Source organism: Globicephala melas, chromosome 19, assembly GCF_963455315.2.
Source record: "Globicephala melas chromosome 19, mGloMel1.2, whole genome shotgun sequence".
Lineage (NCBI taxonomy): Eukaryota > Metazoa > Chordata > Mammalia > Artiodactyla > Delphinidae > Globicephala > Globicephala melas.
This window is the reverse complement of record NC_083332.1, coordinates 53,737,014-53,763,711: the sequence shown is the minus strand read 5'-3', so window position 1 is coordinate 53,763,711 and position 26,698 is coordinate 53,737,014. Positions and strand designations below refer to the sequence as shown.

The following is a 26,698-nucleotide window of genomic DNA, read 5'->3' as shown; positions in this document are numbered from 1 at the left end:
TGGCCCTAGAAAGGTTCGTCTTTCTCTAGACTAGCCTTGTGAATCAAAACCAGTGTAGTTTCACCCGTTCCCTGGCACTTGTCAGGCAAGGAAGGGTAAAGAAAGAGGTGTTTCCCTAGAGCTGAGAGCAGACCCGGAGAAACAACTGAAGATTCCAGAGGAGAGATTGCTGTTGCTTTTCTGACGATTCTGGCTTTCCAGGCTCCTCTCTGTTCCTTGAGAGATGTAATAAACTGAAAATCGCTGAAGTAAAGCCCCAGGCCCTGCCCTGAGTCTAAAAGGGGAGCCCTGCATTCTCAACAGGGTGCCAGAGAAGCAGTAACTAGAAACACAGCTCACCCATGAGCCAGGACGTACAAATTGCCAAGCTCGTATTCCTTTTGTGTGGCTGAATGGAGCCAAGATAATGAATTGAGAAAAGGTGACTTCAAAACCACTCACTGCCCATGTGGAACAATTCCTTTGGCATCTCCACCGAACCATAACCTCTCTTCTTGTGTCTAAAATCACCTGACACTAACATCTTCAAGGTCATCTCTTCTGAGATAGAATAAACGCAGAGCCCATGGCAGATAGGTGGCATGCATGTCTATACTTCCTAACCCTCCACCCACTGCAGATATTGCTAATCAATCCCAGTACTCTTTCAATCAAGTACAGATACAGCTCTTCTCCAAACAGAGGTCCAGATAGCCACTGCCAACATAATGGAGTTGGGAAGCCTTTCCTGGACGGAAAGATTGAGGAGTATCACCATATGTTTTTCCCCTTAAACCGAAGTCTACGATAATTGAGACAGAGGGAGGCCCCGACTCTGGCACTCCAGAAGTTACTGCTCAGAGCTGCACCAGACGAAGGCTTGTCAGAAGCCTAGCACATCATTAATAATGCAGAAAACCCAGACATTTATACGGAGATCAACTGGCAATAATTCTATGGGACAAGACTGGGACTGAAATTGCCAAGTTGAACATGAAGGGCACTGTCTGAATAATGCAGCAAGAGTGATGATTTGGGGATTTTTCAGCAAAAAACAAGTACCATTTGATGGGCACTGACTGTCTGGTGAGAGTCTGGGTAAAGAGTGGGTCCAAAGGTGTGTTCACCCAGGTCGGGGGACAGCCGCAGGGGGTGTGGTGTTTGAGAGACCACCTGAGGAGGGAGAGACTTGAGCCTAGGCGATATTCAATTTCCAAATCCAAGGGATCCTACGGGGAGTGAATGAGAGCCCGGGGAGCTGGCGAAAGAGAACTGGGGAGAGAGTGGGAAGGCAGGAAAGAGAGCATGGAGCCATCTCAAAGGCACAAAGCAGACCCTTGTGACTGCTGGGCATCAAGGAATCAGCAGAAGACAGACCTTAACCAGGAACTTCCCCAAGCAAAAAGCCAAGGGACACTGGCGGTTACATATGCATGGCCTTCCGGGCTCCCGGGACAGCCCGAGGAGGCTCCTTTAAGAAGCTGTGATTTTTTGTCCCCAGACACTCCCGAACTCCCAATCATAAGACATTTCAGGAGTGGCCTGGTGCATACCCTCCACTTATGGATAAATCACAAACCAAGAGGCTAGTCCCCAGCCCCGCACTTAGGCGTCTCTCTCTCGGTCGTCTTTGAATGGAGTCCGCCTTTTGATTCGGACTGCCTACTCTAGACAGCCTAGAATTCTCCTGGATTTTCCCACCACTGGAAACCAAAGGAAGGGATAAGAAGGGACTGGGTTTTTAGCTGTACAGCCAGGGCCGGCGATTCTAGAAAGGTAACTTTTTGGTTTTGAAGACTTACTGTGGTCTCCAGTTGGTATATCCGAGAGGAATTCACGTTGCGTATGCAAGACTGAAAACACTGGGGTTGGGATAACAGGATTATAGGGGTTTTTCCCCCAAAAGTTTGTCGGTTTTATTTTCCTGGATATTAGTGTAAATGTTTAATGTAGAAAATGTGGACTAGTTAAAATAATCAGCAATACAATTAACCACTGATGTGCTATCGGTGATTTTCACACTAAGTATACAGTCATCTTTACTATCTTTCAATAATCCCATTCGCAGCTCATTTACAAAATATAGTTAATGCTATAGTTCCAGAATCTTTTATCTTTAAAATAACCACTTAAAAGACCATGCTTAGCCTAACAGACTGCCCAGGAAAATCAAAGACGTGTTTAGTAATATGATGAATAATTCCTTCATGTAATTTATGGCGTGCCGGTAAGTCAGGGCTATGAGCACTGCAGGTATGCTCTGACAGAAAAGTAGTTTTATTTTTAAATAATTAAATTTCCTTTTTTTTTTTTTTTAATAAAGGAAATGACACAAAATCATTCACTATGCTAGATATTGAAAAGATAAATGCCTTTGGGAAAGTCCAGAAAAAGATAATCATCCCACAATAGAATAAAAATCTGGGAATTAAGCCCAGAGGATTGGGGAAGCCAGTCTTAGCGATCATTCAGTGAAGTCAGGGGACAGAATATTAAAGACAGCGGCGTGTCTGACCAGAGCCCAAAGAACACGCGGCAGCTGGAGAAAAATGAGGGCAGCCGTGCACCCCTCGGAGGGGATGCCTCTTGCGTTCTGATAGTTCGCATATAATTTCATTATTTATGTAATCCTATCAAAACATATAGCAGGCCCAAATGGATGTCAGAAAAATTATTGTTCTTACTAATAATGGTGCTTTTCATTTATAGAGACTGCCTTTTTCCGAGCCAGTGAAATACTGTTAACATTGGGCATGAGGTTTTTTAGGAAAATTAATGCTTAAAATACCCCTTTAGTGTGATATGTGGGAAATATTATAGATGGGAAAGAAAGATGATTAATAGAAAAAAGGTCAAGAGTGCATCATAAAAGACGTTCCATTCAGGTCCACACCCATCACCACCAGCCCTTGCAGACCACACGGGCACAGCTGCAGCTACAAGGAGGCACCTGGCTCTTTCTACCGGGTCTGCCTTTGCCAAGACTGAATCAGAGGGGCCCCACACAGTCCCCCTGGCCGGGCCTGCCAATGCCACCTGGTTCTCACATCCCTGTGAAACGGACCAGACACGCCTGCCTGATAGTGGCACAGACAGTCCTCAGTCTGCAGGCTCTGCTTTAAAAAGGTTAAAAAGCTACAACATGGATGAACCTTAAGGACATGAAACTAAGTGAACTAAGCCAGTCGTGAAAGGACAAATACTTCATGATTCCACTTACGAGAGGTATCCAGAATACTCTTAATTCAGAGCGGCAGGAAGTAGAATTGCAACTGCCAGGGGCTGGGGGGAGTGGCAGATGGGGAGCTAGTGTTTACAATGGATACAGAGTTGCAGGTGCGGAAGATGAAGAAGTTCTCTTCTGGAGACGGATGGTGCTAATGGTTGCAGAGCAACGTAAATGTACTTTATGCCAATGAACTGTACACTCAGAAATGGTTAAGATGGTAAATTTTATGTTCTATTTATATTACAATTAGAAAAACCAAACAAATCAAAGCCCAGCAACAACAACAAAAAAGTCAAAGTCTCATCTGTGTCCAGTTAAATTGAGTTTGGGACTCAAATCTGTAGCGTTGGTAATTTTTCCTTCTCTCTGGACTTTGACGGCTGACGTATCTCAAGGTCTTGAGAATCACTGGGCCGTGGACCTCACGGAAATGGAAAGAGTCACTTTCTTCAGCCCTCTTGTAAATGTCTAATACCTTTAACAGGTGGACCAACTCGGGAAGGCCTGGAGCAAAAGGGCCTAGAGGCTGCGATGGACGGTACAAGCGTTATAGGGAAGAACAAATCTGACTCCATGTTAGATCTGTTCCTTTTCCTTTAACCATTGTGCTTTGTTGCCTATGCTTAGTCATGCTGGCTCTGTACTCTTTGTAAAAGAATGTTGCCTATAGCCTGCAATATACAGGATGGCCTATTCTCAGGGCTCTGACCTTCAAGAGTCCGTTCATGGGATTTCCCTGGTGGTCCAGTAGGTAAGGCTTTGCCTTCCAAGGAAGGGGGTGCGGGTTCGATCCCTGGTAGGGGAGCTAAGATCCCACATGCCTCCCCACAAAAACAAATCATAAAACAGGAACAATATTGTAACAAATTCAATAAAGACTTTAAAAATGGTCCACATCAAAAAATAAAAAGATTCTTAAAAAAAATAAAAAGAGTCCATTCATATAGAGATAAAAAGTTGCAGAACAGAGAATAACATTGGTCTTGCAGGTTTACAGGAACATCATGACATGACCTACGTGGACAGATGCAAGAACAAAGGATTCCAACACCAAGAAGTTTACAACAACTAACTACGCCCCTCCCTCACCTTGCCTTTAAAACTGCTTTGCTGAGGGCTTCCCTGGTGGTGCACTGGTTAAGAATCCACCTGCCAGTGCAGGGGACACAGGTTCGAGCCCTGGTCCGGGAAGATCCCACATGCCGCGGAGCAACTAAGCCCGTGCGCCACAACTACTGAGCCTGCGTGCTGCAACTACTGAAGCCCACGTGCCTAGAGCCCGTGCTCTGCAACAAGAGAAGCCACCACAATGAGAAGCCCATGCACTGCAACAAAGAGTAGCCCCTGCTCGTCGCAACTAGAGAAAGCCCACACGCAGCAACGAAGACCCAGTGCAGCCAAAAATCATAAATACATAAATAAAGATAAATAAATACATCTATTTTTTTTTAAAAAAGTGCTTTGCTGAAACCCTTCAAGGAGTTCAGGGTTTTTTGGGCACGCGCCACCTTGAGTGGCCCTGCAATAAACCTTTCTCTGCTCCGAACTCCGACATTTCCGTTTGTTTGGCCTCGCTGTGCATCGGGCATTCAGTAACACAAGAACAGCAGAGCCAGGGTGGGAGCAGCCACTTGGTGTGCTGGTCAGAACCAAACACTGTCCCCCAGGGAGACACCCACCTCCCTCCACTCAACACCCCACACGTGGGCCTTCCAGAGATGGCAAATCTAGCTGGGACTATTCCCCAAGCCCTAAACACCCCGCAAGGGGAGGACAAAACCTGTATAACTTGTGAGTGGCCCTTCACATGTTAAAGAAACCCTAGTGTTCATATACTTTCCTGCTAGATTCTTCAGAAGATTAGAATCTGCACTTACATCCAGCTGTCACGGTACTAGATGACACATGTCCTGATCACAAAAGAGGCTGGTGCGAGGCTGCTAGTCCAAGGTTTAAGGACCCAAGTGCACCATCCTTCCAAGCCAAGGAAGTGTTGTACCGGGATGGGGTATGTGATCTTTGGAGAAGCCAAACCTAACAGCGGACGGGTAGAGACGGCCCTTCTTTGTGAGCTGCTGTGTCCTGCTGCCTGGGCACATGCTCGGCCCACAGTCAGCTCCTCTGTGGCAGAGTTTGTGCAGGAACCTTAAGCCATCACAGCTAACGGGATTGCCCATGAACATCAAAGGGCAGCCTGGTGAGCGCTTTGGGGAAGAAGCGACGTGAAAAGTATTAGAACTGCTGGGTAGTCTCGGGGGCAATTCAGAAAAATTTGACAACTATACCTGTCAGCTGGCTTTTTAGGAGGTCCACGTATGCACTGGAGGAGAGAAGCCTTAATGAAGAAGTAATTATGAAAAAAAATTAAAAGGGAAGAATGATAAAAGTTTCCTAAGTAATACAAAATCATTACAATGTCCTGGCAGACATGCATTTTTAAACAATGGCTATAATAACGGAAAATGAGACTTCATTACTTATTCATAAAGTTCTGGTTAACACTAAACTCCATTTGTAACACTTTACTTTTAAAAACAGTATCTTTGGGGCAGATGCTACTTTTCGGTCACGCAATGTCACAAACAACTGTCTAGCTGGATTACGGGGTAAATTAGTGTTTATCCAGGTTCCTGTCACCCCCCCCCAAAGAAACCCGTATCTATCAACAGTTACTCCCTATTCCTCTCCCCCCACCCCAAGCCCTGACAACCCCTAATCTTCTTTCTGTCTCTGGATCTGCCCTTTCTGGGCATTTCACATACATGGAATCACACAAGCTTGTGTCTGGCTTCTTACACTTGGCATCGTATTTTCTAGGTTCATCCACGTGTATCATGCCTTTTGAATACACACCTTTCTGCCTGTGCCAGAAGGTCACGGGAGTTTGGGGACCTTGCAGGAGGCCCTGCTCTAAGTGTCTAGTCTCCTGGCCAGCAATGAGCTAAAAGCAACCTGAGCACTTTGGGAAGAGCATTCCACTCTCAGTCCCCCAACTCTTTTGGCCTCTGTAACTCCAGGGCACCCCTGCATCAAGTATGCCAGGGAATCTTGCACGTGTCTCATTTCTCCCAGAGTTTATACCAAGACGATGCGAGAAGCTGATCAGGGCTCTATAAAGCATTCCGAATCCAACAGAGAAACGCCATGCATAAATGCAAAGAGAGAACAGACATTCTTGCGTTACACTGCTCGAGAGACTTCAAGAAGATGGACGGTGGTGTTCCTACCCAACTGCTTTCAAGCTTTCCATTAGGTCAAGTGCATGCCATCTAGCTGATGAAAAGCCCCCGGGTCACACACATTCCCTCTCCTTAAAGTGAATGCACAGTTGACCATGACTGTTCTGGCTATGATTACTGCGGTTATTCTATGCGTTATTATGACTTTTTCAATAAGCCGACCGCATTGAGTGCTTGCTATATACCGGGCCCAGTGCTAGACTCTTTGCTTACATTATCTTACTGGATCCTCCAAAACCCCTACGCCATAGGGAGTAGTATCACCAGATTATTTTTCAGACGAGGAAATTTACACGCAGAGAAGGAAAGCATTTTGCCATACGGTTACAAAGCTAGAAAGCACAGAGCAGGGACTCCGTCTCCAGAGCGAGCCCTTTGGCTGTCTTTTCCAACAAACCCCCGGATGCTTCTGAGAAAATGCCCCTGACGTGTGCCGCCCCAGTTCCGGGCTTGGGGTGGGGGGCCGCTGCCTCCACTCGGCCTCCCTTCCCTCTTGGGCTGCAGCCTCTCACATCAGTGCTTATTATTTGGCATAAATCAGCCCCCCAATTACATGAATGCCATGGCCGCGAACACTTGTAATTAAAACTGGGACTGACATCCTGCAAGTCTGTTCCCTTCCCCAACCCTCTGTGTCCTGCAAAGATATTATTGGAAAGAGAATGAACAATCGTCGGGAACATATGCTTTCGGAATATAATGGGACTCAGCTCCTAGGAGGAGAGGCTGTAAGAGGGCGCTGGGACGAAATTTAAAGTAGACAGCTTTATTTACTAGCTACTGGGGCATGTCCAAGGAATTACAGAGAAGCCAACAGGCTTGATACCGACCGGGGCGTTGGGGGGCAGATTGCCAGGAGGTTCTCCCGCCCCCTCCTCGGCCCCCTCACAGGCATCGGAGCAACTTTCCACAGCTGCCCACATGTCCCAGGCACTTGCCACCCGAGCCCACCGGGAGCTGATGCCCACCTAGAGCTCCGTCCCATCTCTCCCTCCTCTCCTGCTTCGTTCTCCAGCAAAAGCAGAACGATCGGTGCTCCCTGGCCTCTGCACTCAGAGTTCCCTCTGTCTGGAGAGTACCTGCCACCCTAACTCTCTTTTTCTTTGCCTCTCGCGCTCCTATTCATGTGTCAAAGCCCGTCAATAACAATCGCTGAAATTTGTCAAGCACTTACCATGTGCCTGCAGGGAGAACTTCGCACACACGGATGGGTGGGCTCTCCGAGGACCCCCGTGAGGCCCATCCTAGTCTTGTCCCCAGGTGATCCTGGCTCCAGGATATCTCCTCGTGCCCCTCTGTACAAACTAGAGCAGGGTCTTTAACCTGAGTGCCCGTGGGTACAATTCTAGAGAGAGAGAGGGTGCACTGTGCCAAAATATTACATCTCTATTTCCACTAACCCCGGACCGAAACTTCCGTTTCCTTCATTTAAGCAACAAAATAAAATGAGAAGCATCTATGAGTTCATCACAATAGAAATTATGCTGTTTTCACCACTAGCAATGTTATTTAATGGGTTAGTTAGAACATTTATTACTAGATCTCATGTTTTAATATTTGGATGACTGTATTTCAATACAATTGGTTTCCTTTGTGATCCTGTGCAATTTATTTTACGCATTTAAAAACATTATTCTGAAAAGGGGCTTATAAGTTCTACTAGGTGCCCAAAAGGTCCGTGGCACGAACAATGGTGAAGATCCCTGAATGAAGTGTGAGGTCCAGAGCAGGGACCGAGTCTCTCTCAGCTTTGCATCCTGCATCCACCTCCCTGGTGCCATGTGGTGCTTATATACTCCAAGAGTGTTGATTAAAGGAAAGCAACGTGCCTAAAAACTCTTTTGCTGTGCACAGATCTGTAGGATGGCTTTTCATTATTTTTATAGACGTATCATTCACTCATTCATTCATTCATTCATTCAGCAAATACAGGCATAACTCTGAGACATTGCAGGTACAATTCCAGACCACTGCAATCAAGCAAATATCCCAATCACGCAGGTCACACGAATTTTTTGGTTTCCCAGTGCGTATAAAAAATTACGTTGACACTATACTGTAGTCTATTAAGTGTGCAGTAGCATTATATCTAAAAAGACAATGTACATACCTGAATTAAAAAAAATACTTTCTTGCTAAAAAATGCTAACCATCATCTGACAATGCCTGGTTGGCACAAACCTTCAATTTGTAAAAAATTCAGTATATGCCAAGCACAATAAAACCAAGTACAAGAAAATGAGGTCTGCCTGCATACAATAAAAGCTTTCTATGTGCCAAGCACTGGACTAGCATGAGAGATACAGCTTTGAACGGGACTAAAAAAACCACGTTCTGCCGTCCCTGAGAACAGTTTCTGAAGCTTCTGCATCCCCTTGGTCTTCTGTCGGTGTTGAACAACTTTGGGGTGACCTATTTAGCGACTCACCCTTCGATGCCAAGGATCCCCTTAGCTCCCTGTCAAGCTAAGCCCATCAACATATTCTTTCACTTCAAAAAAAAAAAAAATCTATGAACAGCAGGCAGCCAGCTTTTTATACTTTTGCGGGGGAATGAAACGCATCAGACCTCCAAGTGGCCACCTATGTTCCGAGATTCCAAAATGGCGGGCACAAAGAAGAAGCCACAGGATGCGTGGGAAGATGCAACACTCTTTCCTTATACCTGCATGTAGCTTTACATGACTCGCAGTACTTTCCCCTCTTTAGTGTCTTGATTTTATTGCCTCATTTGCCTGGAATGTCCCTTGGCCATCTCCCTTTTTCCACCCAGCAAACTTGAATAATGATTTGCTAATAAAAGGGATGATAACAATAGCCAATATGGGTAGATCACTTTCTACGTGCCTGGCCTGTCTTTTAATGCTGTGCTTGTATTACTGATGCATTTAATCCTCCTTAACTACCCGCTTGTGGGTACTGTTATCATCCCCATTTTATAGATGAAGGAACTGAGACACACAGAAATTTTCTCGCTCGTGGTGATGCAGTTAGCAAGGGGCAGGTGTTCATCAGTTGTCTCGTGAATACCAACGGTGTATACACAGTGCAGATGAGATAAGAAAGGCAGGCCTATCGCCATGTCTCCGATGACAAATGTGAGTGACTAGTTCCTCTCGTCGGTGGGGGTCAGGAGACAAGTGGAAGGCTAACCAGCCTTGACTGTACGCTTGGTGTAGACAGAATTACCCTACGAATTAAGTGTATTTACCCTTGTTAGACATATGAGACCATTGTGGATCAGAGAGGTTGCCTAATTTGCTTAAAACCACCAGCTGGTTAGCGGTGGGTCTGGGTTTTGAATCTGACGCAGACATGAAAGTCAAGTCTTCCACCCTTCTCTTTTCTCTTTCCACCTGACCACTAACCAAGAGCTAGAGTCAGCCCCCCGCTGTGCTCGCAATACAGTCGCACCCTTAGAGAGCAGTCTCCCTTGCTTACCCAATACACACATGGGCTGTTTCCTGAGCTCACAGATATGGAGGATACCAGCTTGTCTTCGTTCCTGCTTTGCTTTTCTCCCCCTAAAAGGGACTCTTTTGCGTCTTGTGTCGTTCCAACTTTTGATTGGGATATTTCCATCCCCCTGATTTGCATAATGAATCATATACCACCCTTGGGTCTATGGGGAACGAAAAACTTCAAAGCACTGTATTTAGCACATAACCGTTTGCTGAAAATAGGAAAGACCCCAGTTTATAGCTCTGCAGAATCAATCACTTGCTGGTTGATTTCATGTGGAGAAGGCAGCCCACATGGACTGGGTGAGCATCATATATTTGAAACAATCTCTTTGGCTTTGAAATGGTGGCGTCTTATAGACATGACCTCAATTCTGACAATTATCTATTTAATTGGATCAATACAGACAGCCCACTCCCCCAAACCACTGATTCAATTCATCAGACTGTTGTCAAATCTCTTCTCCTCTTGGGTCTGTGTAGACACAGACCAAGTGGCAATTTCTACCAAGACAGGCATGGAAGTCAATAATCTGCTTTTGGATAAAGTATCTGATCACTCACAAATTATACAAATCACATTGATTACTGACAAATCATAATGTTTACGGAGCACTATTTGGCTTTGGCTCCAGAGCATGACTAGGTATTTAATTAACAGCCGTCAGATATAATTTACACCATTACAATGACCAGAAAATGGCTGATTATTGGTTTTACGTAGTAGAGCAAACATTCTGAGACTAGCCTTGGTGAGGGCAAAGTAAGTGGGAGCTCAATGATGGACAATGAAAACCAAATTTCTTTACCATGTTTAATCCAGAAGACTCTTGAAGGCTATGGTACCTCTGCCTCCCATGAGGAACTGCCATCTTTTTGTCCTAATGGCCAGGAAAGTATGTAATGGATTTTGCTTCCCTTTTTGCTTTGACTACCAGGAAACTCAGAGCCAAGTCTTTAGTCCAAAAACAACATTTTTGAATCCTGCAGCCTAAATATGCATTTGACTTTATTTTACCTGGTTTTTATTTTTACATATAATTTATGATCTCTTTGCTATTAACCCTCTAGGCTAGGTTTTCGCAAACGATGGCCCACCTGCCAAGTCCAGCTCACCAGCCTGTTTATTACTGCCCAACTGTGATCTGCTAAGCAAACAGGCGAGGAAGGAAACAGACAAATCAAAACAGGCAATAATAACAAAAGACTCAGAGGATTCTACAGAATGGTTTTTACCGAACAAATCAACAAACAAACAAAAAAAATCAGAAGAAGAATATAATTCCATGACACATGAAATTCAAATTTCAGTGTCCATAAATAAAGTTTTATTGGAATACAATTTTACCCACTAATTTATGCGTGGCTCTTTTTGTACTACCAGGGCAGAGTTAAACAGTTTCAGCAAACCTGAAATATTTACTACCTGGCTCTTTACGGAAACACTTGTCTGATTCTTCCCCTAGGCCACCTCCAGGGTTTGTGGACCAGGCACGGGATGGATGGATAGCTCACTAGCTAGACAGCCTAGAGGCAAACTATCAGCCCAGCCTGTGGTTAATGTCAGTGTCTACATTATTCTTTCTCATAAGCTTTGGAACTAAGGGCATCCAAACTCCATGTTTCTGAGAAAAAGTGCCACTTTAGAAGAAAGACACAACCCACTGGATCCCCTTTCAGAGTACTGAGGGTAGCTGCTTTGGTCACGGCAAACCTCAAAGGGCAGGTGACAGGCCCACCGTGCCAGAAGACACATGGGTCGAACGAGGACACCTTCAGCTACTCGCAGCGGGGGATGAGTATGGGTGGAGACGCGGGAGCAGATAAATGGGAATATCAAAGGTGAGGAAAGGGAATTAACCGATGAGCATGGCCCTAAAGAAGGGCCACGGTAACAAAATCAAGCTCAGGAGTGGAAGAGCCGATTTTGGAAAAGATAAAATAACGAGGATGAGAAAAGGTACAAAGACAGGAAGTGCGGACTCCACTGAAATTCCGGGTCACGTGACCTGAGTCTCCTTTGGAAAAGTAGGTGAGGTCATCATCTAAGAATGAATGGGTGGGCCAAGGTGGGCCTGGAGTCTTGGGAAGAACGTAAGATCAGACACAGGAATTTCTTGCTCATGGGAAAGAGAGTGAACGTGAGACGGGAAGAGGATTCAGGGAACAATAACCAACCTCCTGACTGAGACAGCACCTCTGCTTCTCCCAAGTGGGAGTGGGGAGGGGAGTTGAACAGCAGTTTCAATCACAAGGGGAAGACAGAATCCCTAATACTCCATTACACCCCACTGGGGTAGGTGGTCGTACAGAAACCTTCAGCCCCCGCTGCTACAGCGTTTCTTTCTCACACATTCCGGGCCTTTTGATATAATGGTTAGCTTAATCAGAAGATTTAAAAGGCAGCTTGGAACTGGGGAAGACGCAGAGAAAAATCTCGTGGTGGGCTGTGTTTCTAGCTCTTGCTGCAGATGAGAGTACCAAAACCCAAGCAGCAACCTGGGAGCTGAGCCAGGCCTCGTCCTGGTCTTCCCTTCCCATCTGTTGTGGCTTTCCTCTAGGAAAAGTCGCCGCTCACTGGAAGGAAAATAAATAAAGAAGTTCATGTTTACCGAGGACCTACTATGCAGCCGACACTCAGGTTAACTCTTGACTCCCCAGGGCAACTTGAAAGGAGAACATTGCTACTCTTGTACAAATAAGGGAAAAGGAAGTTCAAGGGAAATCGAATAGCTTACTAACGATCACACAATTGGAAAAATGGGAAAACTGGAATTTTGAGGTGAAAGTTTGCCTGACTTCAAAGTCCTGCTTTTCCTCCTTAGCTACAAGCCCGTGAGATCAGGTACCTTATGTGATGCATTCCTGTTCTCTCTCCAAGACCCAAGACTATATCCAGAACACAGTAGAAACCCAGGAAAAGTACTCCACGCTGTAACAATCCAACAGCAGATCGCAGATGGACAGAAGGGTCCAATGGCCTCTTATACAACAAATTTGGGGGGACAGAGGCTCAGGATGACAGTAGGTGAAAGAGGAAGCTCCTTTCAGGTGACACTTAGTCATCAGTTTTCTGCCTTTCTGTCTTTGATCCCTCGAAGGTGCCTTTGTCTGGTGCAGCCATCATTCTCCTGCTTCTCACGGAGCGTTACAACATCCCCCCGGGTGCAGCCATGGTTATTCCCTAAATAAATGCTTGTTAGAACAGTTGGCACAAAATAAGGACTTGTGAAAGAGAACTGGATAAATCTATGTTGAACAAAAGTAGGAAACGGAGAGGAATAAAAGTATAATTGGGGGCCTTGGAAGCAGACAAATCTGGATTGGAACCCACTTTCTGGCTGTGTACACGTGGGACAGTGACAATTTCTGTGCCTCAGTTTCTCCATCTCTAGGATTAGGACAGTAACGTCTCCTTTGAAAGCGGAGGTCAGAGGAATTCAGCCAGGAATTGGATTGCTTTCACCAAGTCGGGGATGCTCCAGGTGAAAACATCCGTGTGACTGCAAACCTTAGAAAGATTTGCAGCGACTTCCGGATTCCCTGAAGCCCAGGGAGCAACACCGACATTTTTCAAATCGTGGAAAACTGAGGGATGATCCAAGAAAACACAGACATCTTGAGAAAATTTAAAGGCTCCAAAGCATTTTTCCGTTCACGGACCACAGAAAACAGGAAAACATTAATAACGTGTCAGTCAGTGCCTGACGGCTAGCAGAATCCTCCCCAGGAAAGTATCTTTCGGTATAAAGCATGACTCTCGCATAGCGTTTGCAGCCCGATGTGTCATAACAACCCCTCCCATGACCACCTTTCAAAGTTGACAAAAGCCAGGGCCTTCCTTTAATGGGACCAAGCATTCCCAGAAAGAGACCTTGCTCTCTGCCAGCCCCAAGACCCAACTCGAGCCGAAGTGAGGAAATGCAGGCGATCGCTCAGCTTCCCAGCGGCTCTCAGAAATTGACAGTCTGTAAATTACTGCCTGGGAAGCATATCGCATGCCAGCTGACAAAAGGAGGGGAGGAAAAAATCCTTCCAGATCGCGCAGCATCCTCTTCTCCTCTTTGGGGAGGAGGTGTTTCTGGCGCTCACGCCACTGGACCCAGAAACCACATAAAAAACATGTGATTATAAACACCTGGGAGGGAGGCAGCATGAGAACGAAAGGGAAGGATAAAGGGGACCCCCACCTTTCCCGTGGAGTAGGCAATCTGGCTAGAAAAATAAGAAGAAATGAGATAATAAAAGTAACAAATGAACCTGCAATGGCTTTGCTTCCGGGAGCTCCCATCTGATTTCAGATTGGTTCTCCAAGTCAACTTGGGCGGATTAACGTATCCACATGATGCAAAAGCCAGCTCGGGAGAGACCCAGACCTGGGCGGTGCAAGATTTAACCCTTGGCGAGTTGGCGGAGAGCGGTGTGCCCGGGTGGGAAGCAAAATAACAAGCAATAGCCCTCGTCGTCAACATGTACGTGTATCGGACGAGCTTGTGACTGATGACGGAGCTTTGCATTACTTGACGGAAAACTTGCATTTTACTCCAGAAAAACTCAGAGAAAAATAGGAAGGGGGGGAAATAAAAAAAAGACAACTCCAGGGAAGATAAAAAGAGTGATCAGAACTGAGGAGGGACAAGATAGGGGTGGGAGCAGATCTATGGGGTTGGATACATCAGTGCCTCACTCCCTACTCCCCGGAAGGGCACAACTGCTCATCGGACCCTCCTGCCCGTCCTACAGGAGGATGCAGAGGCGGGCTTATCCCTGCAGGCCAGATGCAGAGTCCCCTGAAGGCGGGGCCAGGAGAAGAGGATGGGGTGGAGATGCACGGCTGACAGGGCATGGATGGAAAGCCACCAAGTTCCTGCTGGATGGTGGTACTTTTTTTACACCTTCCTTCAGCCAGGCTTACAAAGAGGTGCCCAGTCTGCCATGGCCCATGCTGGGAGGGGATGTGACCTGGAGGAAAAGAGGACCCTGAGCTGAACACCTGCCTGCTGGCCACCGGGGAAGGAAAACTGCAGCTTTACTTCCTGCCGTGTGGAACCTCTAGTCCTCTGCATATACTGTTCCCTCTGTCTGGACTTCCCGTCCCCCCACCCCTCCATTCATTCCCACAATCCCTGACCAACCGCAACCAACTCTCAGCTTGGAGCTGCGTGGCCCCAGTACAGTGGCCACTAGTCCCATGTGGCTCTTGAAATTGATTACAATGAAGTACAATTTAAATTCAGAGGCTCTGTCGCACCGGCCGCATGCCAAGTCCTCCGGAGCGGCGAGCAGATGCTGCATTGGACAGCGCAGAGAAAGAAGACACCTACCCCTGCAGAAAGGTCCACTGGACAGTGCTGGCCGAGAGCACTGCCGAGGACTCCTGACCGCATCCCTGCTGCCAGCCTGGGCTACAGTGCTGTATTCTCAGCACTGTAGCCAGAGGGTCCCCTGAACGCTTCAGAAACGCCAAGGTCATGAGGACAAAACAACAGCAAAGAGACAGGTCCAGGTTAAGGGAGACTGAAGGGACATGAAAACCAAACGCAATGCGATCCTCAGCTGCATGATGGGTCAAACAGCAACCAGAGCTATAAAGAACAATTGGGGAGATCTGAGTAGAGACAGCATGTGAGATAATACTACTGGAATACCGTTAACGTTCGCGGGTGTGACAATGGTATTGTGGACGTGAGACGATTATGCAGGAGAATGTCCTTAGCCTTAGAAGGTGCCTGCCGAGGAACTTCGGGGTGAGCTGTTAAGATGTGTGTAATGTTTAAATGGTTCAAAGAAAAGTGGGTATGTGTGTGTAGACGTATATGCGTATATAATCACATATTATCAGATATAAAGCTATATCATCACATATATAGAGATATATATCCTGAACAACAGAAAAACCTAAAAAATATATGAAGACGTATTTCGTACGTGCTTACGCAGAGAGGGAAATACGGCGATGGGTAGAAGCAGTGTCCGTCACGAGCCCATCCTGTGACTCCTCCACTCGGGAACCTCCCGTGCCTTCCCATTTCCCTCCAAGTAGAAGGTCAAAGCCCCTGCCAGGCCCAGAGGCCCTACACAGTGCAGGCCTGCCCACTCCCTGCTCCATTCCCCCCAGCTCCCGTCACACCAGCTGCCGGACTGTCCCTCCAGTGTCTCAGGCGTGCTCCCTGCGAGGGCCTTGGTGGCCCCCGTCCCTCCGTCCTCCCTGCCAGGAATCTTCCCCGCCATCACCTGCAGGGTTGGCTTCCTCACCTCCTTCCAGCCATCACCCAGCCGCTGGCCTTCTCCCTGACCACCTTGTAAAACCATGCCCGCTCCAATCCACCCTCTCCCCCTTCTGGATTATCTCCTCCCTTCAAACACTCACCATTTCTCATCTACTCTTTCGTATTTATTAAATGTCTGTTTCTCTGCCCCACGCTGGCAAGGCGGGGGCTTGAACCTACCTTGTTCTCTGGGGGGATCCCCAGGGCCTGGAAACTGCCTTCCACAACGCCGTCACTCACGGCCCTCCCCTTTCACCCGAATCTCAAATGCAGTCCTGTGGGCTCAGGGTCAAGGCCGCGCTCTCCCAGCTCCCTCTCTGAGTCTGTCCCCTTGGGCATGGGCACGCCCCTCTGGGTACACGCTGCTCTCCGATGTGACTGTCCCTCTTGTCTCGGACATTCCGCTCATCTCTGAATCCCCAGCTCCACACTCCCGCCTGGCACCCAGCAGATGCTCTGAAAACCTTTGCTGAAGCTCCACAGTGAAAAGCCAGACTCGTAAACAGACACTTGCCTCATGGATGGACTCTTTAAAAAAAAAAAAATCTAGGCATGAGCAGGGAAGAGAGGAATCGTCAGAGAGATTTAAAGACCGAAACAAGAACAGGGGGCTGGGTCAGCAGCTCGTATAACATTCCTTGGGCTCAAGACCCGTTATTCTTCTACTCCATTTTCTTCTGAACAGGACACTGAGGTTCAGAGAGGCTCAACGACTTGCCCAAGGTCGCGTGTTAATCGACAAGTGATTCAGTTCCTCTCATAACCTGATTAGTGACAAATCTCAGTCAGCTCAGGCCTCACTCTATCCAACAACCTTCCCAGACGAGGTCCAAGCTTCCCTGTTAGGCACAGTCTCACGTGGATCTCTGCTCTACAGCGCGGACCTGGGCTGCGATATCACATTTCTTTGTATGAAGATCTGATTGGTGTCTAGAGCGAAAGCTCCCCGAAGCCGGGCCCCGTGTTTCCTTTTTTCCTCCTCACTCACTCTCCCGCCCCTGGCCCAGTTCTTGGCTCCCAGTTAGAGATCAGTGCATATCCGGTGCCTGAGTGGAAGCACCTCAGCCCCCTAGAGCAGCAGCCCCAGCCAGCCAGATTCCAGAAGCCCCCAATCACCTGCAAAGAACAGGACAAACTTGGAGGCTAGAGAGCTCCAAACGTTTATAACGCTCAAGTGCACGGGCGTTCACATCTTTCATCGAACAGCTCCAGAGAGTCCACGTGGTCAGCAGGCCTTCTGAGCAGCTACAGTGATCACTTCTTAAGTCTGGAAGAGCAAGGTGGCTGCTGACATCAACCTCGTCCCTCGGCCAGCTCCACCGATTCCTCTAAATAATACAAGACTTGTTGGCAATCAAGTTAAACGACGTTTAACGGTGAATACATCTGATCCTGAATCAGGATAACTGCATTAATGTCACAGAGCTGACTCGATACCTGGCCAAGTTGTCCCTTTTTTAGAAGGTCGGGGACATTTTTAGCTGTCCCCTCTGTCCACGTGCTGCTCATTATGCCAGTGTGGCTCCGTTTAAAGGCACTGGCACTTGTTCAGTTCCCTTCTGGTCGCCGGATGCAGGTGGAAGCCCGAGAGGCTGGAGGACAAAGCCTGGGCGGGTGCGGTGATCTGCACTCCTCCAGAGGCAGCAAACGGCAAGGTCAGAGCCTTCGGGTGAAGGCTGGGGGATGCGGGAGGGGGATGGGGATGGGGGGGTTACAGCCTGGCATTGGAAGCGTGATGAATCTGGTCCTGCATCCCAGCTGTCCTTGAGTGGCCTTGGGCAAACTGTATTATGCCTCTGAGTCTCATTTTCAACATCAGCGACATGGGAATTCCACAGACTGTGAGAGGCAGGGTTCCAAGATGATCCCTCAGATCTCCACCCCCTACAATACACACCCTTGCAATTCTCTCCAGTGTGGATAGGACCTAGGAAAAGGATGGGATAGCTAGCTCCCGTGATTGGAATTACGCTACCCAACAGAGGTGGACGGATGCTGCACATGGGATTAAGGTCCCGAAGCAGTAAGCTTGATGTTCACCCAAAGGGAGAGGATCCTGGGTGGGCCTGACCTAATCAGGTGAGCCCTGAAAAGAGACTGAGCCCTCCCTGAAGAGACAGATTAAGATGCTCCTGTGGCCTCTAAGGAGAAAACAGTCACGCTGTGACAGCATCGATGGACAGGGCCACGTGGCAAGGACCTGAGAACAGCCCCTAGGGGTGAGAGCAGTGCTCAAACAGCCAGCAAAGAAATGGGGACCTCGGCCCAAGGAAATGACCCCCGGCAACAAGCACAGCCTCTGAAAAGACCCCAGCCCTGGAAGACATGGATTTCAGCCTCCTGAGACCCTGAGCAGAAGACACAGCTGGGCTGGGCCTGCGCTTCGGACCTGCTGAGATGGTCTATACAGGGTGGAAGCTCCCGAGTTTGCAGGAATTAGTTATGCAGCAACAGAGAGGAAATGCAATGAAAGTAACCACTCCTGAGCTTGTCAGGAGGAATAACCTGCATGCAGAGTGCTCGGTAACTTTGCGGGATGAACAAAGGGCAGTTCCTATCGTGATTTACTGTCTCTATTGCTAGTAGTAAAATGATACATATTAAATAGCTTTTGTAGCCTGGAAAGACCTCTCAGTTCCATCCTGGCTCAGTCACTGGGCATCTACGGATACTGGGCAAGTTATGGGACCGTGTCTGTTTTCTCACCTGATACTAGTGCCACCCAGGGTCATCTGTCTTTTGATTAGCTCTGCAGTGAGGCTTAAGGAGACAAATAATTTCGAAATGCTTGGCCTATATGTTAAGGTTAAGACATGGTGGTGATCACAGTTAACTTCTCTTACCATTGCCTGGCCCAGAAACTGCCGGCATTTAAAGGCAGCATCCCAATGATGGAGAGGTGGGATTGTAAAGGGTGTTCTCCAAAGGATAAAACTACAGGGGCACCGAGGGAGAATAAGGCCAAAATGAAGTTTCCTTTAAGTACGGCAGGGTTTCATGGGATGTATTTTTAGACAGAAAGGTTAACAGAAATACCAGGCACTGGAGCAATCTTACCTGATTGGATGGTGTCACCATTTCAAAGGATTCCCACATGGATTTCAATCGTATATTCATTCATTTGCTCAGTCATTCGCTCATTCATTCATTCATTCATTCAGTGCTTAAAGTGTTTCAGGCCCCAGGCTTGAGGCTGAATCTTCAGCCCACATTCACTGAGCGCCAGAACCCCATCTCCAGGGAACCGCTGGGCATCAGCCCTCAGGCTCAATCTCAACACACCCCAAACTCAACTCTCCTTCCTCCCTGTGCTTCGCCTCCTTATCTCAGGTAACAACACCATCCTCCACTCAGTCACCCAAGTTAGGGACCTGAGATCCGCCCCCAGTGGGACCAAGTCCTGTCAATACTGAATCCTAAAGATCTCTTGAATTGGGTCCCTCCTCTCCCTCCAAGGGCATACCCTTAGCAAGATGCATTAGTTTCCTCCTGCTGCTGTCACAGATTACACTAGCTTGGTGGTTGGAGAAAACCACAGAGCTACCCTCTTCGAGTTCTGGAGGCCAGGAGGCTGAAATCAGGTTCGCTGGGCTAAAGTCAAGGTGTGGGCAGGGCCAGGTCCTTCTAGAGGTTCCCGGGGAGAATCAGTTCCCTTGCCTTTTCCCGTTTATAGAGGCCACCTGTATTCCTGGGCTCACGGCTCCTTCCCTCAATCACTGCAAGCTTGTGGTTCCATCATCACGTTTCCTAATTCTGTAGTCAAATCTTCCTCGGCTTCCATTACAAGAACCCCTACGATTACATTTGCACAACCCCCCACCCCTGCCCATCGCGCCTCATCTCAAGATCCTTAACTGACTCATTCACAAATCCCCTTTGGCCATGGAAGGTAACATTCCTGCAACCTGGGGATTAGCACAGGGATACCCTTGGGTGCTGTGATGCAGCCCGCCCTATAAAGCCTGTGTCACCTCTCCCCTGAATCACTGCAGTAGCTACTAACCACCATCCTGGCTCACCTTCTCCAGTACAGCCTATGGAAAGCAGCCAGTGGTTATTCTGAAGGCCTCAGGGCCGCCCTGTTTGCTGTTCCTTCCGTGTGGAACACCTTTCCCCAGTTGACATGATGGCCCTTTTTCAGGCCTTCGGCTTCCTGGGGATGCTTCCCCTGATTATTCTATTGATGGAAGTCCCCCCCATTACTATTCTCCATTACACTGCCTTGTTAATTTCAGGCACACGCCGGACACTTCCTGGAATGTGCTTGTTGATTTCTCCATTGCCCTTTGCTCTCACTAGTAGGTAAGTTTTGTGAGCACATGGCCTTGTCTGTATCATTTACTGTTGTGTCCTCTTTGCTGAGCACAGAGCCTGGCAGGTGACAAGGCACCTCTGGAAGGCAGAAGAGTGGCCCCCAAAGACGTCTCCACCCTAATCCCTACGACCTGTAGATATATTAGGTCACGTGGCGAAGGGAAATTAATGTTACAGATGCAGATACCGTTTCTAATCAGCTGACATCAAAATAGGAAGATTATCCTGGATTATCCAGTGGACCCGATGTAATCACAGAGGTCCTTAAAAGTAGAAAAGGGACTCCGAACAGACAGCCAGAAGGATGTCAGTGTGAGAAGGGCTCGGCCTGATGTTACTGGCTTTGAAGATGGACAAAAGGGGGCCCAGAGCCAAGTGGGAGGGCTCTCTCTAGGAGGTGAGAAGGGCAAGAGAACAGATGCTCCCCCAGAGCCTCCAGAAAGAGTACAGCCTTGAACACACCTTGATCTTAGCCCAGGGAGGCTCGTGTTACAGACTTTTGCCATATACGGAACTGTAAGATCATAAACCTGGGTTGTCTGAGATCCTAAGTTTGTGATAATTTGTTACGGCAGCAATAGAAAACTAACACAGTGCCCCACAAATATTTGGAGTGAATCGTCTATGCGCCAGTAAAGGTCAAGGGTTGCCCAGAAACACCAGAAGCTAGAAAGGAGCAGGGAAGAATTCTCCCCCAGAATTTTCAGAGAGAGCAGGGCCCCGCCCACACCTTGATTTGGAACTTCTAGGCTCCAGAGCCGTGAGGCGATGCCTTTCTGTCGTTCTAAGGCACGTAACTTTGTGGCACTTTGTTACAGCACCGCAGGGGAACTCATAGATCAGGCCATCATCTGTGGCCACAGGTGACCTTGCTCCTGTGGCTCTGGCCTTAGCTTGGGTAGTAAACGATACTGGGGAATAGTGTGTTCCTTCTCCTCCCACGGGTCAGCAAGCAGCCGTGAACTTGGTTCTGAGACAGGCTCTTGGGGACCTTAGCTGGGGAGGGAGGGAGTGGCATCAAGAAGCCAAAGGTCGAGCTTCCCTGGTGGCGCAGTGGGTGAGAGTCCGCCTGCCGATGCAGGGGACACGGGTTCGTGCCCCGGTCCGGGAGGATCCCACGTGCCGCGGAGCGGCTGGGCCCGTGAGCCATGGCCGCTGAGCCTGCGCGTCCGGAGCCTGTGCTCCGCAACGGGAGAGGCCACAACAGTGAGAGGCCTGCGTACCGCCAAAAAAAAAAAGAAGCCTCAGGTCCACAGGCAGAGAACAAGGTGGTGCTCAGAGCAAAGAGTGAACCTCAGAGGAAAGCAGGAAGCTTCTTAGCTTCCTTAGCCAAGACTCAGTTTCCTTCCTCAGAGGGTAGTTGAGGGTTAACTGTGCGTGTGCCCGGCACAGGGTCTGGCGCTAAAAGGTCCAAGTTTATGCTGTCCCCTCCTCCTCTCCACGAGCCACCTCACTTTTCTTAAATTCAAGTGAAAACAACAGCAATAACTTCTTTCTGCAACATAAGAGGAGACCTCTAAAAGCATGAAGGCCAGAAATAAGCTGTGGACTTAAACAACCAAAAAAAAACAAATTTGCAAATAATCAAATCTCACCTAGGTGCGCGCCCCCAGCAAACTGAAGGAAAACGTAAGTCCCTGCTGTGCCTCTTTATGACCTGAGGTACGCGGAGTCTCTAATTTAAGGCTAAATATAAAACTAAAACACACACAGCTGGACTTTCAAGTCTTTTCCAAACACGTTTAATACCTTCCCGTGAAACTCCCCAAATCCAAGCAGCCCTCACTTTGCACCAGTATAAACAGAAGTTGGGGCAGACGGAACACACGGGCTTCAAAAGGATGTTGCAGAGGGAAGAGGGACGTCCGAGCACAGGGCGTCCAGAGGGATCGGGATGCTGACGCATGCTCACTGTCACATGGAGTCCTCTGCCCACCATGCCTATAATGGGAACCAGCAGAGCCTGGCCGGTGGGCCACCGCTAACAGGGTCTGCCTCTGATGGCAGCTTTTTCTGTCCCCGTGTACTTTTCAGCTCTGCTCCTGCACTCCTGGGGGCAGCAGAAAATGAGAATGATTCAAGTCTGCTGGGCAGGTATGAGTGGATTCCCTGTTATCCCAGGAATTCTCCCTGGGGGAGGTGGCGTCCATAATACCGGGCCACCATCTGGTATTGCCGGGTACTCTTATTCACTCGACAGTTCTACACGGAGAGTCATCTATGTGCCGGACGCAGCTCTGTGTGTTGCACTGGGAAACAGCAATGAGCAAGTCGAACAAAACCGGGGGCCACAGCTCGAGGAATCACCTGCTTCAGGTAGAAGGACAATAAAGATGACGGCAGAGTATGGTTGGTGATGTGCAAACAATCATACAGGAGACTGCGGCGTGGTGAGGACGGGTAGCGCTGTAGCATGGACAAGCTCTAAGAGGAGGTGACAGGCGACAGGCACCTAGAGGGTGCAGAGGACTCAGCCACACAGGGCTACAGGGGAATAACTTTCTTGACAAAGGGAAGAACAAAGAGCAAAGGCCCCATGACAGCTCTCAAATCTGCCCCAGATTCCTCCATATTCCTTTCATCAGGAGGCACAGCCCACGGCCTTCCCTTTGAATCCAATGGTTTCGGGACTGCTTCCCCCAGTGGTGTACAGTGGGAGTGATGCCCTGTGACATCCGGGGCGGGTGAGAAAAGCCACGTAGCTTCTGCTATGTTGCTGAACACCTGCCTTACGGGGATGCAACCAGGCTGAGACCGCCGTGCTGGAGCCCAGCTGAGCGCACCCTTCCTGCTAGCCCAGCAAGGCACTGGACCTGGGGGAAAAGCCATCTTAGACCCTCTAGACCAGCCTCTCGCGGACTGAACACCACTACGCGACCCCATATCCACCGCTGTGTGGAACAGGAGATCCAACCAGCTGAGCCCTATCCAAAGTCCTGACGCAGAAAATCACGAGATCTGATAAAACAGTCACTGTTTCAAGCCAGCAGATTGTGGGGTACTTTGTTTCTCAGCGATTTTTTTTCTTAGCGATAGATCAATGAAAGAGGCCCCAAGCTGATAAGAGGACGATGAAATGAAACATACATGCGAACTTCCTGGCACAGAGTGGGCTCGCAGCAAATGCTAGATCACATTCCTTGTGACAATAGAGTTTGATTGCCTTTCGGTTTCATTGCCTATTTTTACACTATGCTGCATTAAATCATAAACTACAGGCAGCTTACCCACGTCTGATTCTTACTGAGCACTTGGCTTTATAGAGCTCTCAAGGTTAGAAAATGACAAACACGTAAACTGAGGCGGTTTCTCTTTGCTCTCCACTGAGGAGGGTTCTAGAAGGAGGTTCGTCGGTGGGAAAGAGTGTGGTCTCGATTGTTCTGCTCCCGACATGTGTTTCAAGACCCCGCGGCGCACACACTGTGGCAAGCCAGGTGTGTGTGCCGGGAAGTTTTTAAATGATTTCCTGAGCGCTGTCATTCTTCTTTCCTCAACAGCATGGATTTTTGAGCTCGAATGCGTTTCTGCACTAAGGAGAACGGACGGTCTCCCTTGAAATGTTTCCTCACGGAGTTATTTTTCAAATCAGCCTCTAGAAGAGGTTGGAGAAGTTACTGACCATGAGCACGCATTTCTGGAGCCAGGTGGGCCTTGGTGTGAAACCTGGATCCTCCCTTTACAGCTGGAGAGAGACTGGGCATGTGGGTGAACCTTTATAGACCTCAGTTTACTCCTCCGTGAAATGGGAATAAACACAGTGCCTCCCTCCCAGTTTGCTCGTGAAGTTGAAATGAGATAGCGTCTGTGAAGCCCTTAACAAAGTGAGAGCTCAAAAGAATGGATCTAATAAAAACGGTCATTGTTACTTCTGCTGTGACAGGAGTTCTCAGATCTAGCAAGTAAAAATACAAGACACTCGACGACGCCTGAAACCCAGATCAACAATGAATAATGTGTTGGTAGAGTACGTCCCAAATATCCCATGGGATAGACTTACACTAAAGTCATTCACTGTTCATCTGAGATTCAAATTTTACTGGGTGTCCTATATTCGGTCCTAGATTATTATGATTGTTATTCACCATGACAACCCACCCCGATCGCCTGCGTATGTGCCTCCCCGAGACCCCTGATCACACCGTCCCCCGTTTTCTCATCTTTAATAAAGGCTCGCATCTCTTGTGTTCTCCCCTCCAGCCGCACTGTGGACTGCTAGGAATTAAGACAGGCCAAGGGGCTGCTCTAGAAACGCAAACCCTGTAACTCTTTCTGGAGCGACAGCGCTGCAGTTATTACATAAGCAACTCTCTACAGCAGCGTCCTGAGCTTCGCCGCAGAGAGGCTGCCGTTTGTACCATTTCCAACCTCCTGCTGCACGGCCTCGCCTCCCGCTACACTTCCTCCCTCTCCCCTCCTTTCCTACGCCTGAAGTCTGGCTCCATCTGAAGTCTCTCCCCCTGCCCTCGGCTCTTTTTTTTTTTTTTTTCCCACGTAATATAGTGTAGTTTATTACATAAGTGATTTATCGCATGCACCTTAATGTATAAGGAGCGAAACTTGCTTAAAATAAACCCAACTGAGAGGATAATCTCTATGGGCAGAATGTACTTGGACTTAATTTCTCTACTGGGTATTACGCACTATATAATTGCCTTAAACAGAAGCTGCACACGCAAATTTAGCTTGGCACCGGTATCTGGCTTCACAGAACACTCAAGTTACACGCTGGGTTTTGCTACAAATCCTTCACTCCACCAGAAGAAACTCAACAGCATCCCTTAAAGAAGTTATTCAGCCTGACTCCCCCGCTGAGATGGGGGTAGGGGTGGGGGAGGAGCGCAGCTGATTGTGGGCTGGATTTGTGTGTGGCCGGGAAAGGCCTTTGTCATGGGAGAAGAGGCAGAGCTGCCAGCCTGTGTCTAAGCAGACTGGGCTGGGGACCTCAGCTTCACTCCTTGTTCAGGTGTGTGTTCAACAAACGAAATTGCTGCTCCCTGGCTGGCACTGGATGTAGGATATATGTTTAATTAAAGTTGATCGCGCTTTGTCCTTCTTTCTCCTGTGGATGAATTAATCAACGTGTTCATGTATTCACTGACTCCTTCACACATTCATTCATTCATTCATTCCACAGACACTGAGCTCCTCTTGAGCCCCAGGGCAGTGGTGGGTCCTGAGCTTCAGGAATAACAGTGAACCACAAACAACGCCTGCCCTTACCGGGGTGACAGGCGGACGGGGGAGATGGGCATTAATTAAATCATCACACAAAAAACCGCACAATGACAAATGGTGACAGGGCAGTGGAGGAGAGGTGCTGGGTGCTCTGAGAGCCCCTGGTGGGCCTGGAGAAAAACTCCTCAAGGAAGCAGCTTTCAGAGAATGTATGAGTTCCCTTCAGCTGCTGTAACAAATTACCCGAAATTTAGTGGCTTATTTTCTTACAGTTCCGTAGCTCAGGAGTCTAAAAATGGGTCTCACTGGGCTAAAATCAAGGTGTCGGCAGGGCTCTGTTCCTTTCTGGAGGCTCTAGGGGAGAATCTGTCTCACTGTCTTTTCCTGCTTCCAGAGGCCGCCCGTATTCCTTGGCTCATGGCCACCCCCCCCAACCCCCGTCTTCAAAGATGCCAACATCAGGCTGAGCATTTTTCACTCGGCCATCTCTCTGGTCGTCACTCTTCAGCCTCCCTTTTCCCCATTTAAGGAAACCTGTGATTACTGTGGGCCCACCTGGATCATCCAGGATACTCTTCCAATTTTAAGGTCTGCAGATCTGCCATTTTAATTGCATCTGCGACCTTAATTCCCCGTTTGCTACGTGACCTCACATATCCACCTGTGTAGGGGTTCAGATGTGGACATCTTTGGAGCCATTATTCTGTCGACCACAGATGGGATCTAAAGAGCGAAAAGGAGGAAGAATATTCCAGGCAGAGGCGGAGCTTTGTGAAGTAGGTGTTGATGGCAGGGATGCAGCTGGGAAACAGAGTAATGGGGGTGTAGGGAGCTGGGGCTAACTGAGGCTGGAGAGGTGAGCAGGGCCAAACCCTGCAGGGCGTGATAGGCTACAGGAAGGAGTCTGGGCTTCATCCCCAAAGCACGAAGAAATCTTTTAAACATTTCTATCAGGGGATAAGATGCTGTGCTGTACTGAATCTAACACTATAGATGGCATTATTTATCTTGCACTAAAAAAATAAGTATGCCA

General features: G+C 48.2%; 1 protein-coding gene across 1 annotated transcript in view; it reads right to left on the bottom strand.

Moving 5' to 3' along the window:
- WWOX (WW domain containing oxidoreductase) overlaps nt 1-26,698 on the bottom strand; it is a 978,641-nt gene that overhangs the window by 179,383 nt on the left and 772,560 nt on the right. The gene's annotated exons all lie outside the window — the stretch shown is intronic.